This window comes from Lissotriton helveticus, chromosome 1_1 (genome assembly GCF_964261635.1).
Source record: "Lissotriton helveticus chromosome 1_1, aLisHel1.1, whole genome shotgun sequence".
NCBI classification, from domain to species: Eukaryota; Metazoa; Chordata; class Amphibia; order Caudata; family Salamandridae; genus Lissotriton; species Lissotriton helveticus.
Window position 1 is genome coordinate 1,511,759,375 of NC_136057.1, and position 14,138 is coordinate 1,511,773,512.

General features: G+C 51.4%; 2 protein-coding genes across 2 annotated transcripts in view; one reads left to right on the forward strand and one right to left on the reverse strand.

Annotated features, from left to right (window-relative positions):
• KIFAP3 (kinesin associated protein 3) overlaps nt 1–14,138 on the forward strand; it is a 1,290,910-nt gene that overhangs the window by 1,113,794 nt on the left and 162,978 nt on the right. The gene's annotated exons all lie outside the window — the stretch shown is intronic.
• LOC144828578 (zinc finger protein 567-like) overlaps nt 1–14,138 on the reverse strand; it is a 548,232-nt gene that overhangs the window by 33,838 nt on the left and 500,256 nt on the right. The gene's annotated exons all lie outside the window — the stretch shown is intronic.

Here is a 14,138-nt window from a genome sequence, read left to right on the forward strand (position 1 = left end):
TTCAATTTAAAGTAGGTCCTGATATAGTTCCACTGACTACTGTTTTCTCAATTAAAATGAAAGCCACTACTTCGGAGGAAAAAGGGGGACCTGGTGCGGGTAAATGCTGCTATCTTTAACTTTGCCGTTAAAATAGATAGGCGTCGAGGGGCGTGGCTTCGCGAGCGGCAATGGCGGTCGCAGCTTACTATAGCTCCCGCTTGCCCGTGATACATCCGATCAATTATCCTGGTCCCCGAGCCTCTACAACACACCCCAAGTGAGGCGATTGCAGCTGAGGGCACCGGGCCTCCTCCGGTGTGGTCGGCGGCGATTCTGGCGCGTTGACCGCGGCTGGGAGGCAGGGAGAGGAGTGCGGCCTGGCGCACGGCCGGGAGCCGGGACCTCGATTTTGGCGCTCCCCGTCCGTGGAGCACCTGTGTGGCGCGGCCGCCTTGCCGCTTCTCCGGCACTGAGACGACCCGGCGGGACGAGAGACAGTTGACACTGTCCCCCGGGAGCCAAGCCACTGCTTTAAAGGTCCGGAGGGGCGAGGGCTCGCCCCATTGGTTGCAGCGGCCTAGCGGAGCCGGGGGCCTCGAGTTTCGCGGCTCCCGCCCGGGGCTCGCGGTGAGCTGTGGCCGCTTCCGGGACTGGACGACGCCTCACTGCTGCTCCTTTACAAACGACGACCTGATCACAGCGGAACGACGATTGGTGGGCCCTGTAGCAGACGGCACATTGTGAGTACCCACATCTGGACCCCCGGGCATTAACAGCAGTGGCGGCAGGAGTAAAGGCGCAAAGAGGGTGAAACAAGACCCAACCAGTGCGCTAAGTGACTCACGGGCCACTGGTGGCGTGGGGGTGGATCCCGAGGCCTGCCTTAACTCACCTGAGCTGAGATACTGGATCGGGTATCCGGGAGAGCGCACCTGGCAGTGGGGAGTGATCGGCTGAGGGGGTCCCCGCTGGGCTGGACAGACGAGGTGGGAGACCCCATACTGCCACGCCTGTATTGACTGTCGGTGGCCCACAGGCAGGTGGCGATCATGACCCGAGGAGGAGGCGGCAGCCAAACCAAGCAGCCGACCATAGATAAGTTCACAGGACCTACTGGAGGCCCAGGCCCCTCGGGTGGGGGACAACAACAAACCCCCCCCCCCCGGACAATACAGCTCTTATGGCCGCCATCACCCAGTCCAGGGACATCCTGGACGCCAAAATCGGCGCGGTAGGCGCGGATGTTACCTTGATACGCCAAGACCTACGGAATGCTGTGGCGTGGATTACCGACGCAGAATCCAGAATCTCAGTGGTGGAGGACGATGTGGGATCCTTGAAGAAACGACTAGCGGTGGTGGAATCGGTGCAGAAGAATCTGGCGCTTAGGGCTGAGGATGCGGAAGGACGCGCTTGTCGTAACAATCTCCGATTTGTTGGCTTTCCGGAACGCTGTGAGAAGGGGAACATGGAACAGTTCCTTGCTCAGTGGCTGCAGAGCTGGCTGCCTCCGGGGACCCTGTCCATTTGCTTCATCATTGAACGCGCCTTGACCCAGAGGCCGCCGGAGGGTGAGCGGCCCAGAGCAGTGATAGCTAGACTGTTGAACTACCACGACCGTGATGTCATCCTGCGGGAAGCGAGGACCAGGGATGCCATCCTCTATGAAAACCGGAAGATCATGGTTTTCCCAGACTATACCAAACTCGTGCAGCAGAGGCGACAGTCCTTCATGAATGCTAAGGCGAAGCTCCGTGGTTTAGGTCTCCAATACTCCCTGCTGTACCCAGCTCGCCTGAGAGTTATCTTCCAATCCAAGACGCTGTTTTTTGACTCTCCGGAAGATTTGTTTAAATGGACGGATGAAACGGTGGCGCTCAGGCCACATGCCCAACCGGGACTGAATCCGGGATCTTCAAGGGGTTCATCGCCGGAACGAGGAGATCGACCGACCAAGAGTAGGACACCGGAGATCTGGATCACGAAAGCGGTCGGCCTCTGTCTCTGGTGCACAGGGTGGCGGCAGAACCGAAGATTCGGACCAATCTGGGAAGTGACACTAATGGTTTCAGGTACTCTGTGCTCCCTGTTTGATGGTATGGCTCCCGGGGATTGGAGAGGTAATGGCGGTGGCCCGGCGAACTGGACGCTTTATTGATGCCTCAGCGTCATCTCGAGACTGTGTTCTTGGATTTGAGTGGGGTGGTGGGAAATGGCTCGGGGACAGCCGATTGGGGGCGGTCCCTCTCCTACCTTCGTAGGAGTTGTTTTGGGGGGGGGGGGTTGTGACAACTGAGTTTAAGGGAGTTGGGATCCATTGGCATGGTTGGTCTTGGGCCCTCCGTTTTGGGCTTGGGACTGCACATGCCGCGACAGATGCTTCATAGTTTTGTGAGGTGTAGGGGGGGGGGGGGTTGGGGAGTGTGGGCAGTAGGTATAGAGGTGGTTGGGGTTGGGGAGGTTCCGGGTACGTGGGCAGGGACAGCTGTTGCTTTTCTTGAGGTTTTTGGGTCTTGGGGCAGATGGGGGGGGATGCACGTGTTCTTTACAAAGCTACAGTTGCTGAGGCGTGGTGGGTGGTGTGGGTGCAGAAGGCCTTCGTGGTGGGATACACCTGCCTATGGCTGATATAGTACATAAACTCCCAGCGGCATCTCTGCGAGTGGTTACATGGAATGTCAGGGGAATGCTGGACAAGGTGAAACGTGGGGTGGTCCTCCGCTGGGGAAAGGGAGCAGCTGCGGATGTGCTCCTGCTTCAGGAGACCCATATGATGGGGTCAAAGTTGCTCAGTATGCAGCGGTTTGGTTATCAGCAGGTATACCACGCTGGCTTCTCCAAGGGATCCAGAGGGGTGGCTGTCTTAATTCATCGTAGAGTGGCCTACGTACATGAGAAGACGTGGGCAGACCCGCAGGGCCGCTATATATTTGTCAAGGGCATAATGGGCACAGAGCCCGTGGTCTTTGGGAGTGTGTATGCTCCCCCCCCCCCCCCCTTCAGTGGGCCCTGGCTGAGAAACTGTTCCAGATATGGGAGGATATCCCTGAGTCCCTGGCGGTGATTGGGGAGACTGGAATGAGGTGATGGACGTGGGTATGGACCGCCAGAGGCGCCAGGACCTGGGTGGGCCGGCCCCTTCCCCTCCCCCCCCCCCCTCCCCCTACCAGGCTACATGCGATGAGTGACGGTATGGGCTGGATCGATGCCTGGCGACATATGCACCCTACAGTGCGCGAATATACGTATGTGTCTGCTGTACATGGTTCCTTTTCATGTCTGGATTATGTGTTTGTTCCCACGGTGTGTATGTGCAGGGTGCGAGCAGCTGAGATTTTACCGAGAGGTCTATCTGAACACTCCCCGGTGTCAATTGAGGTAGAACTCCTTAGGAAACGTCAACCTTTCAGATGGAGGATGTCCTTGTGGCATCTCCAACAACCTGGTTATGTCAAGCATCTTCGAGAGGCCATAGACCATTATTGGCGGGAGAACCTAGTTGATGACATTGACGCAGTGGTGGTATGGGAGGCACTGAAGCCTACTGTGCGAGGGGTGGACATTGCATGGAGCACTGCGGCCCGTCGTGGGCGGCGCGAAGCGATCACAGCAGCTGCGGCACTGGTAGCAACATTAGAGCGGCAGAGTCGGGGGGGAGGGAGTGAAGTGGGCGTACGGCTGCTTCTCCAGGCACAGCAATCCTATGCGTCGGTCTTACTGGATGAGGCCAGACAGGCGTGGCTAGCCACGCGGAGCAGGATATATCAGTGGGGTGATAAATCGAGTTCCCTGCTTCATAGACTATGTCAATATAGCGTTCAACCCATCACGCTGCCTGGCCTTCTGGATGCTGACGGGGTAGCTATCACTGATCCTGCTGAGTTAGCGGCGAGCTTTGCCACCTACTTTGAGACACAATATGCTCCGTGTGACAGCTTGTCGGTGGACGAGGTGGCTAAATTCATTGATGACTTGCCCCCTAAGGCAGTGTCGGATGAGACCAGGGATTCCTTGGAGGCTCCCCTGAAGGCGGAGGAACTGGGGGAGGCCCTAGGACAGCTCAATGTAGGTAAGGCCCCCGGGCCGAGTGGATTCCCATGTGAATTTTATAAAAAGTTTCATGTGCAACTAGGGTCCCATTATCGCCGTGCACTTGAGGCGGCACGTGCACAGGGCAGGATGCCTCCAGATTGGCGCCATGTCGAGGTGGTGGTTCTCCAGAAGCCGGGTCGACCCCCCAATAGGCACGACTCATATCGTCCCATTTCGTTACTCAACATAGAAGCCAAAATACTGGCCAAGGCCCTGGCGAATCGGCTGCTTCCGTATATAACGGATCTAGTACACCCGGACCAATCCGGATTTATGCCTCGCAGGGCCACGCGCCATAATATTCGGCGTGCTTGGGCGGCGGTGGATGCTATGGGGGCCACAGGTGAACAGGCGGCTTTGTTGCTTGCCGATATCAATAAGGCATTTGACTCGGTGAGCTGGGCATACCTCTTTGAGCTCCTGCCCCGTCTTAATCTGGGCCCGGTGTTTCTGTCATATATTAAGCTGCTTTATACCGATATCACGGCTGCAGTGCGTATTGCCGGGGCGGTGTCGGGGACCTTCCGCATTGGTCGAGGAACCCGACAGGGATGCCCTTTCTCCCCGTACCTGTTCGCCCTGACCATGGAGCCTCTAGCCGCCTGGGTGCGTATAGATGCACAAATGCGAGGATTTGTGTGGCCCGGGGGCCTCTCTGATAGGATTGCGTTATACGCCGATGATGTCCTTTTCTTCCTCACCGACCTGCGGCGCTCAGGGCCACGGGTATTGGAAATAATGCGGGTCTTTGGAGAGGTCTCGGGCCTGTACCTGAACTTGTGCAAATCTAGCCTGTGGGTCCTTGGGGGTGATACTGTGGCTGACCCCTGGACGTTGGAACTGCGGGTAGCGGATGGTGGGTTGAAATACCTGGGAGTGTTCCTTTCGGAATCGGTGAGCCTCACGTGGGAACGCATCGTGCTGCCGGTTTGGGAGAGAGTGCAGGCTGATGTGAAAATCTGGACTCGGATGCCCCTTAATATATTTGGCCGGTCTGCCATCTTCAAGATGGTGGCACTTCCGCGCCTTCTGTATCAGCTGCAGAACTACCCCCATCCAGTCCCTTCCTCATGGTTTCGGCAGGTAAACTCCGTCCTAGGACGGTTCCTGTGGGCTGGGGGCTCCGCCAGGGTGGCGCTGCGTACGTGCTTCCTATCTACGTATTGTGGAGGGCTCGCCACCTCGGACCTCATGTCCTACTATCAAGCTGCTCAATTGCTCGTCCTCAATGACTGGTGGTACGGCGATAGTAGTGATCTGGCCTATGCTCTAGAGCGGGTCTTGATGGGTGAAAATACGCTTCATACGCTCCTTTACTCGGCTCGGCTACGACGGGGGTTGCCTAGAGTCACGAAAACTGTCTTCGTTGTATGGCGACAAGTGCTGCGGCGCATGGGCTGGTGGGGTAAGCTAACGGCGGCAACACCACTGTGGCATAACGGTCGACTGCCTGCACTGGCCTCACTATCGGGCTTCGATGGATGGGACGCGATTGGGATCTCGTTGCTGGGACATGTGATGTCCGGAGTTGCCCTCAAGTCGTTCCAGGACCTCAGTACGGAGTTCCACATGCCACGGACCCAGTTCTTCCGGTATCTGCAGCTTCGACATGCGCTGACACCCAGCATTGCTAACTTAGACTCGCTCCCTGAATTTAGCCCCATTGAGGCGAAATTGTTTATGGGCGATCTCGGAGACAAAAAAGTATCCCGTATATACCAAACGATGGTCACTCACTGCTCTTCTGACCTCCTTCCCCTGCGGACGGCTTGGGAGGCAGACATAGGTCCCATGGACGAAGACGATTGGCGGGAAGCCCTGGAGTCCCCACGTGGGGCTGCCATCGCAATGCGGCTCAGGTTTATCCAATTTAAAATTCTCCACAGGGCTTACTACACCCGCGAGCGATTGTGGAAGGCTGGATTGATTGAGTCGCCGGAATGCCTGCGTTGTGGGGTGGAGGTCGGCTCACTGCTCCATACTGTATGGATGTGTCCAAGAATAGCTGGGTTTTGGAGAGGTGTGTGGAGCTGCCTGTCTGACGTGCTGAATTGGGACCTGCCACGCACCCATCGCTTAGGAATGCTTCATATTCTTGAGGGGGTGGGGGGAAATGTTTATAAACGTCATTTATTACTACTGGGGCTTGTCCTAGCCAAAAGAGACCTGGCACGAGCTTGGAAAGACGTAAGGGCCCCTCCTCTGTGTGCATGGAAAGCGGGATTGGATTTTTGTATGGGTCTGGAGCGACCGATATTCGAAGCACGAGGGTGCCCCCGCAAACATTTTAAGATATGGAAGAGGTTGGCTGACTACAGAGATTTGACGCTGGATCCCCCAGTCGAACCTGAGGAAGAGCTCTAGGCATTCATCTGTGCATGGGCCTGTGACTTGCGCCATGCCTGCCGCACCATGCTCGCACAACGTTGTTCCTCTACACACGTGCACGGGGTTAGGGAGGGATACCAGGGAGGGATGGGCTGGGGGTGGTGGGAGTTGGGGTAGGGGTGGAGGGGGGGCAGTTTACAATATACATGTTTTGCCATGGTCCTAGTCTGGACTCAGATCCTGAGTTATACAATGTGTCAACATGTTTGGTGGTTTCTCCTGACTGTGGGGTGCCACATTGATTGCTTTGCTTGATTCACTCAATAAAATCTGTTGTAAAAAAAAAAATAGATAGGCGTCCATTTGCAGCCATGCTGAAAGTTGATCAGGCAAAAAGCGTAGCTACAGCCTGCTACAGTAGTGAAATTTGTGGACATACCGCAACTGATGCACTGCAGGTAGTGGAGAATACTTTTCTGAAGCGCATGTTGGCGCCCCGTGCAGTCTGTCGAACCTGGTGGCCCCTGAGGAATTGGGGGTGCCCTATTTAAGTGATTTCCTGGCTCTGCGCCCTCTTGTGTTCTGGCTTAATTGATGGTTGAACAAAGACTTAGCTCTCAGCCACCTGATCTTAAATGAATGCATGAATCTTGATAACATGTGCCGTATACAGTGGCTTAAATATATTAAAGCTAACTTTGAAGAGCTAGGGCGACCTGATTAATTTTTCAATCCTGAATCTATTGTAAAAAAGGATGTGGAGTTTGTTAGGGTAGCCTTCAGTAGCTTAAGGAAATTAGAAAGAGATGAGCGAGGAGTGTGGAAACAAAGTGTCCGCAAATTTCTAATGTTAAAAACAAATCCATCTGCTGAGCCATATCTCCTGGAGTCTCTTTCAAATTATGAACGTTTTTTATTGTCCAGGTTTCGCCTGGATCTTTTTCACCTCCTGCTTGCTGTTCCAAAAGGGTGCAGTAGAGGTCATGTGTTAGCACCCTGCGGCTGTAACGGTGAGTCTCCGCAGGACCTGCTACTTTTTATGTTCTTTTGCAAATTTTATGCGGTACCCCAGAGATATTTTTTAGTCCCTCTGCTAAAAAAGTTGGATTTTAATCAGGTCCGCCAAGCGCTGTTGTACCTGCAATTATTGAAGGCTGATTGTATATTTTTCATTGTTGTCTATTTGAAATCCACGGTGAGAACCAGGGCCTGTCTGGATAACTAGTTACTCAAGTGCTGATCAAACCCGAAGAACAGATTCATAATGGCTAGGCTATCTGTGTAGGTTAGTGCAAATTTGAGGGGTGTTTATTTTATCAACTTGTACACTTCATTGTTAGAGTGTCACTTGGGTACCAGTCCAGTGGTTTCCCATTTTAAGTGTTATGATATTGTACATGGATTGTCATTTTATTGTATCATGTTTTTGATGAAATTTGAATGTGTTGTAACTTTTATGGTTTTCGCATGTGTGAATTCAAATAAAGTTTATTTGATTTGTAGGTATTTTCTTGCCTAAACCTCCAGCATCCTTCTGCTAGGTTTGTGTATTCCATGTCTTGTTTGTGAGTGACAGGGGGCTGGAGAGGGCTTCGTCTCCAGCAGTCAGATGGGTCAGTGCTGGGCTGAATAGGACCTGTACTGAATAGAGAGTAGGGTGCGGAGATTTCCTTTCACTGACCTGAGCCCTCATAGAATAAAGAGTAGGGGGAGGAGATTTCCTTTCAGCTACCAGGGCCAGGTCTGCTCTCAAACAATGCTGTCTCCACCTCCTGCTAGGAAGCTGCATTGAACTGGTTTTGGCTGGGCACAGACACACTCGGGTATAAATATTGGGGCCCAGACCCCAGAACTTAAGATCATTTCTGGGAATCAAGACAAACCTTTGCCAAGGAGAAGATCCAAGAAAGCTGAAGGAGGAGACTGCCCCTGTGCTGTGCTATTTCTGGGGTTGGCCTGCAGTGGTTACTTTATTTGCCAAGGAAAGTGGAAGAGGACTTTTGTGAACTTTTCATAATCTTGAAGAATCTCCAAGGGCTTGAACTGAGCTTGCCTCCTGCCTGAAGTCTCAAGGATACAAGACTTCACCACCAGCTCCCCTGAATACCCTTGCAGGGAATTCTACCTGCAGAGACGTGCCTACTGTCGTTTGGGCCCTCTGCGTGTCGCTGGGAGCTGGAAACGCAACACGAGGACAAGCATGTTGTCGCCACAGTAGTTGCCGTCGTATCGCCGAAGAAACGTGCCGCATCACCGGAGAAACGGGTCGCCGCCGCAGAGGTCGCTGTCGCATCACCGGAGAAGCGTATCGCAGGGCCTACCGCGGATCAGCAGTTACCGAGTTCGCGGCACGGCCGTCGGGCATGCACGCATCACATCCACATTGTCGCATCGCATCAAAGATGCCATTTTGTCGCATCGCAGCGGATAATCACATCGAGGCACCATCTAGTCGCATCTTCACCGGGCCACAGTAAGAAACGGAGATTAACTTCCATGTGACCCTTTTGTTTGCATTGCGTGACGCATCCAAGGTACTTTGAGAGTAAAGTGTTGCATTTACCATCTACCTTGAACTAAACCATTTCTACCATTTTAAAGTCGATTTTTGATTACAGTATTGTGGATTTTTGTTGTTGGGTCTTGTGTGAAGTCTAGTGAGGATTATTTATTTTTTCTAAACTGGTGTGGTGTCCATTTGTAGTGTTTTCACAGTTTATTGTATGTGTTCACAAATGCTTTACACACTGCCTCTGAGATAAGCCTGTCTGCTCGTGCCAAGCTACCAAGGGAGTGAGCAGCGGTTATCCAGTAGTGTACCCCTTTCCCTGATTAGAAGCAAGGGCCCCTACCTGGTCAAAGGCCCCACCTCTGCCATGTAGAGACCCCCAATTCTAAAAAGTGTGGTTTGAGATTACTATTCCTCTGTGTCACAGGAAGGGGTTAGATCAAGTTCTAGTTTCCATGATAAGGAGCTCATGCTCTATTTCAGTGGTATGGTTTGATGTCTGTGTACCCTTAGCCTAGTCCGGTCATAGGCTGATTACCCTTTGTGAGGCAACATAGTGTTATGGTTTCTATGAAGCGTTATGCCAACATTCCTTGTCTCTCTGATATGGGTAAGGTTGTCCATATGATTTCTTACACGGGTTTCCAACAGTCCCTCTGGTGGAGCGTTTTATTTGCTCCACCTGTGATTCTTTTAACAGCCGGGTTACTATGACTGTCTACTTTTATTCAGGGATCTTGTTTTGGCAGTTCAGTTCGCTGACCAGCCTCCAAGGATGGTGTTGCCTGGGTATCTAATTTTAGGGTAAGAAATCTGCGGCTAGATGTCTGTCAGATGAATAAGTTACTTACCTTTGGTAATGCCTTATCTATCCACAGATTCCTTAACAGTTCACCCATACTCCCTGCTCTGCGAACAGCTAGCCCTGTTACCTACAAGTTTACTTTTCTGGTATTTCGATGGCCTTCTTTAGGACTTCGGTAATTGTTTGACACAGAGTGTAGGAGAGTAGGATCTGCTTCTTATAGTTACCCCCACTTTTTGCTAATGTTTCACTGTTTTTCGACTTTAGTCTGGCTGGGACCTTGCCATCTAGGGCCCCAGCCTAGCTGCTTCGTCTCTAAAATGATTTCATGTACTTTAAGTACACCACAGATTGGATTCTGGGGTATCCTTATACGTCCCTAGTATATGGTATCCTATATACCCAGGGCATAGGTACCCCTGAAGGGGCTGCAGCATGTATATGCCACCCCTGAGAGACCATTCAAAATGACACAACAGGTCTGCTACAGCAGCCTGTGTAAGATGGTGTATGCACCCCTTACTTAGATAAAGTTTCCCTATATCTACCTTATATCACTACACGTATAAACCTATCAGTCACTCCTATGGCAGGCCTCATCAATCCTGAAGGTAGGGTGCTGGGTTTTGTGTGAGAGGGTGCCCATGCATGAGCAGGGCCCCTCTGCAGCCTTTGGAATCTATTCTCCGGGGTTGTTCTGTGATGCAGCCAACCATATATAGCCTCGCGGTACATGCTAACTTTGAAATGGCTGGAAGGAAACATGTCGTGTTTGATGTCAAACACCTTGGAATCATACCTCCCCACCAGTACTGGCGGGGGAGGTATGATTCCACCCTCCTAAAGGGAGAAATATGACTACACCGGTACACACGGTACCAGCTTCACAGAACCCTCGCATCACAAAATGGATGCTACCAGCCACAGACACATGTCTGCCTTCCTGCTGCCGGACGATGCTCCAGCAGGGGAGGCTGGACAATAGGTTTCCTGTCACAGGGAGGTGTGACCACCTCCCAGACAGGCTTTAGTATATTGGGGCTGGGTGGGTGCACTCCAAGAGTGCTTTGATGTCTGCACTGGGGGCACATTTGGTGTCCTGTGCATAGTCCAGCCCAAACCGGTTGCAGGGGCTATCTGGACAAAGGACATGGGTGTAGCCTCCCCTCTGTCCTGACCCTCCCATAGGTGGGTCCCCAGAGTTTATCCCACCCTTTCCTTGGGTATAAAGATGGAACCCCTGGCTACAGGACTTTAGATTTACCTGGATGAAACTCTGCTACAGAATCCCAGAACTTCAACTATCTTCACTTCTTTGGATGACCTAAGAATCTCCCTTGGAGTAAATGATTTACTCCCCTGCAAGGCAGGCACCAAAGACGCATCAGTCCGGTTTGCAACTACGCAGCTTCTGAAGGACTCAGAAGACTTTGCAACACAGGAGGTGGGTTTCCAAGCTTCCCCGAGGCCGATCCGTGCTCTCAGCATACCTGAGATCCAAAGCCCTCGTGGGGAACGTGCAACCTGTAAAAAAGGGTTATTAAAAGGGTTATTACTAGACGCACAACTGTTTGATAGGGTTTCAAAATCTGTGTGGTGCTCCAGAGAATCGCCTTCTGGCTGGGGGCGTGGTTAATACAATGAGGTAGCACTCTCGAAACTGAGAAATGTCCTCCGGGCTCCTCAATTGTCCTTATATGAAGGTTTCAATAAAGATTCTAATAAAGTAAACGAAGTACCTCATTGAACGTGCAACCTGAACACTGTGCACATTTGCAGCAGCATATGCTTTTTGGTGATCCCTGAGGCTGTGCTTTGGGATACTTGTAGTCCAGACCCCAAGCAGAGATTCCACCGAAGATTACTGGCCTACACTCCACGAGTGACCCGTGGGCTGGTATTTAGTGATTCCTCTCGAGCTCCCTTCGCGATCCCTTGTCCGTCGACTTGTGGGTCCCTGAGAAGGGTACTGTAACTTTCAACAGGCTTACCTGGTTGCTCCAGACGGGCCCTGACTCACCATTGCTTGGGAAGTCACCATGACCTTGCTGGTCCACACCGAAGCTTTTTCACTCTCACCACGTGGGTTGCTGTTGCCAAGGTGTGTTGGTCTCTGATCCGGACACCGACTCACCAGCACTCGACCTACTTTGTGGGACAGCTCGCCTGCGCTCTCTGGTCCCCGTGGCAGCGGAGTCAAGATTCACCTCATCGCACCTGAAACACCCGACATTGGTGGGCATTGATCTACTGGGCCACCAGGTGACACCCTGAAGTGGCCCAGACTCTGTCCCCTCTGCTTTCAGGTTCTTCACAGCTCCAATCCAGGTTTGGATCACACCAGACACTTTTCCTTTCCACGGTAGTGGCACTTTGCAGGAACTCGCCATTGAAGACAGCGACGATTCCTGACACCATTTGACACCTATCCACCTGGCTTCCCTGGGTGAGGTAACACGAGTACTCCGGTGCTCACATGGGTGCTGGCCTTAGAACCTTCCAAGTCTAAAAGGGTTTGCTCCAAGTCCTCTCCGAAGTGTCCCTAATCTTTAAAATTCCAACCGCGACTTTCTCATAGGATTGTAAGGAGCTCACAGTTGTGTTCTCACACTGCACGCGTCCCCCGTCGGTCCCCTGTGTCACTACCTTGCGTGGTTCCTTGGGGTCCCATCGATTCTACGTGCTCTAGGGACTGTGTCTAGCCAAGTTGTGGTTCTTATGCCACTTTCTTAATATATGGTTTGGTCTCCCCCTGGGGCCCATTGTATATTGTGCTATTTACTTACTTTCTAGTGTGTTGATATTGTGTATCTTGCTCTCTAATCTCACAAAGAGGTTAGTAGAGAGTGTTTAGTAATAAATAAATATATTTTCTATATACTTTGTGTGAGTCTCCTTTCATTTGGTCATTGAAGAGGTTATAATCTGGTAAACCAAGCTGCTTTACACTCCTTCAAGACTTAGCCTGAAGGCTGCTCTCCATAGCTACCATTAGGATAGATTTCAATAAAGGCTGTCTTAAACCTATTCATTAATAAGGGTTGTTTTGACTGGTGCAAGGTGCCCACTAGAACTAGTGGACAGCATATACCAGGCCAACTTGTCACACAGAGATGTCTCTTTTTTTGGCACACTGTTTCCATAGGCAGTGTCTATAAGTGGCTTTGCGCTGTTTGTGCGAAAAATAGTCACTGTAGAAACTGAAATCCGGGTGTCGGGTGGGGGGTTATATGGACCCCTTGGTGTCCCATCCGGAGGACGACATCGCTACAGAGTTGCTTGACAGCCTGAGCTACAGCCAGAGGTACTGCTGCACAAAAAGTTCCGGATACAGTCTGGCATCTGGGGAGAATTCTATGATAAGGTATCTATGGCTAGAGTCTGTCTCTGCCAGTTAAGGCGTTACCGAAGGTAAGTAACTTATTCATAAGGCCCTTAGTGCAGGTTTACATACAGAAACCTCTCTCAGTCCAGAGAGGACCTGAACTCCGTGGCAGGAAAAGTATCCATACATCTAATTACACCAAGTGGAATGAACATCCTATCACCAATGTTTCTCAAGACCAGGCATTCCATGAAAACGCGTTTCGGCTAACAGATAGCCTTTCTCAATACAAATCACATTTTCTGTAAGGCTACGGACTCATGTGCTCTTTATATACAGATAGTTTGCTGAACATAAAAAACTTTCTCTTTTAAAAAAAAAAAAAATAATAAATAGATTTTAGGTCCTCATATAACATCAATGGATGTATAACGATTTGGTTAGGCAGTTCAACCGACCACTCTGGATACTTCCCCTTTCAAACAGGGGGAGATGCCGAGTATCCTCGATGTTCCAGGAAGTGATTCCTCCGTCTACGATTAACCTATTGGTATTTTAATATAGATTGAGATTGTGATGGCCAGAAACTGCTCGCTACTGAAAGCTGCTGTGCTGTGCAAGTTTGCTCAGGGCACATTTTTGCAATTTTCATTTGATTCTTTAAATCCTGCTTTTAACTGTGATTTTTTATTCAGTGATTCTTAAAGTTTACTTGTACTCTGCACTGTGTTTGCCATTTAGGAATAGTCCACTAAGCCGCTCACATGACCTGTGGTGCCCGTATGTAAGAGCTGGCCCGCCTCAAACAAGGTCAGCGTGATGGTGTCTGCGTCACACAGTAGGGGAATAAAATGCAGTGCTGACTGACTGTGCAGTAGATGCACCAGGGGCGCACCAAAGACAAGCCCATCTGCACCCGGAGTGCGCTGTGCGCCAGGACCCCTGTCCGTTTTTCTTACACTACCTACTCCAGAATCCCTGGGGTCCCTGTAGACCTGTTTAAGTCAAATAAGACCATATGGGCTCCAATTATCACTCAGGTAATCTCTGCTAGCTGCTGGTCCCCTTTTTTAGTATTTTGGGCAGAATCGATTATT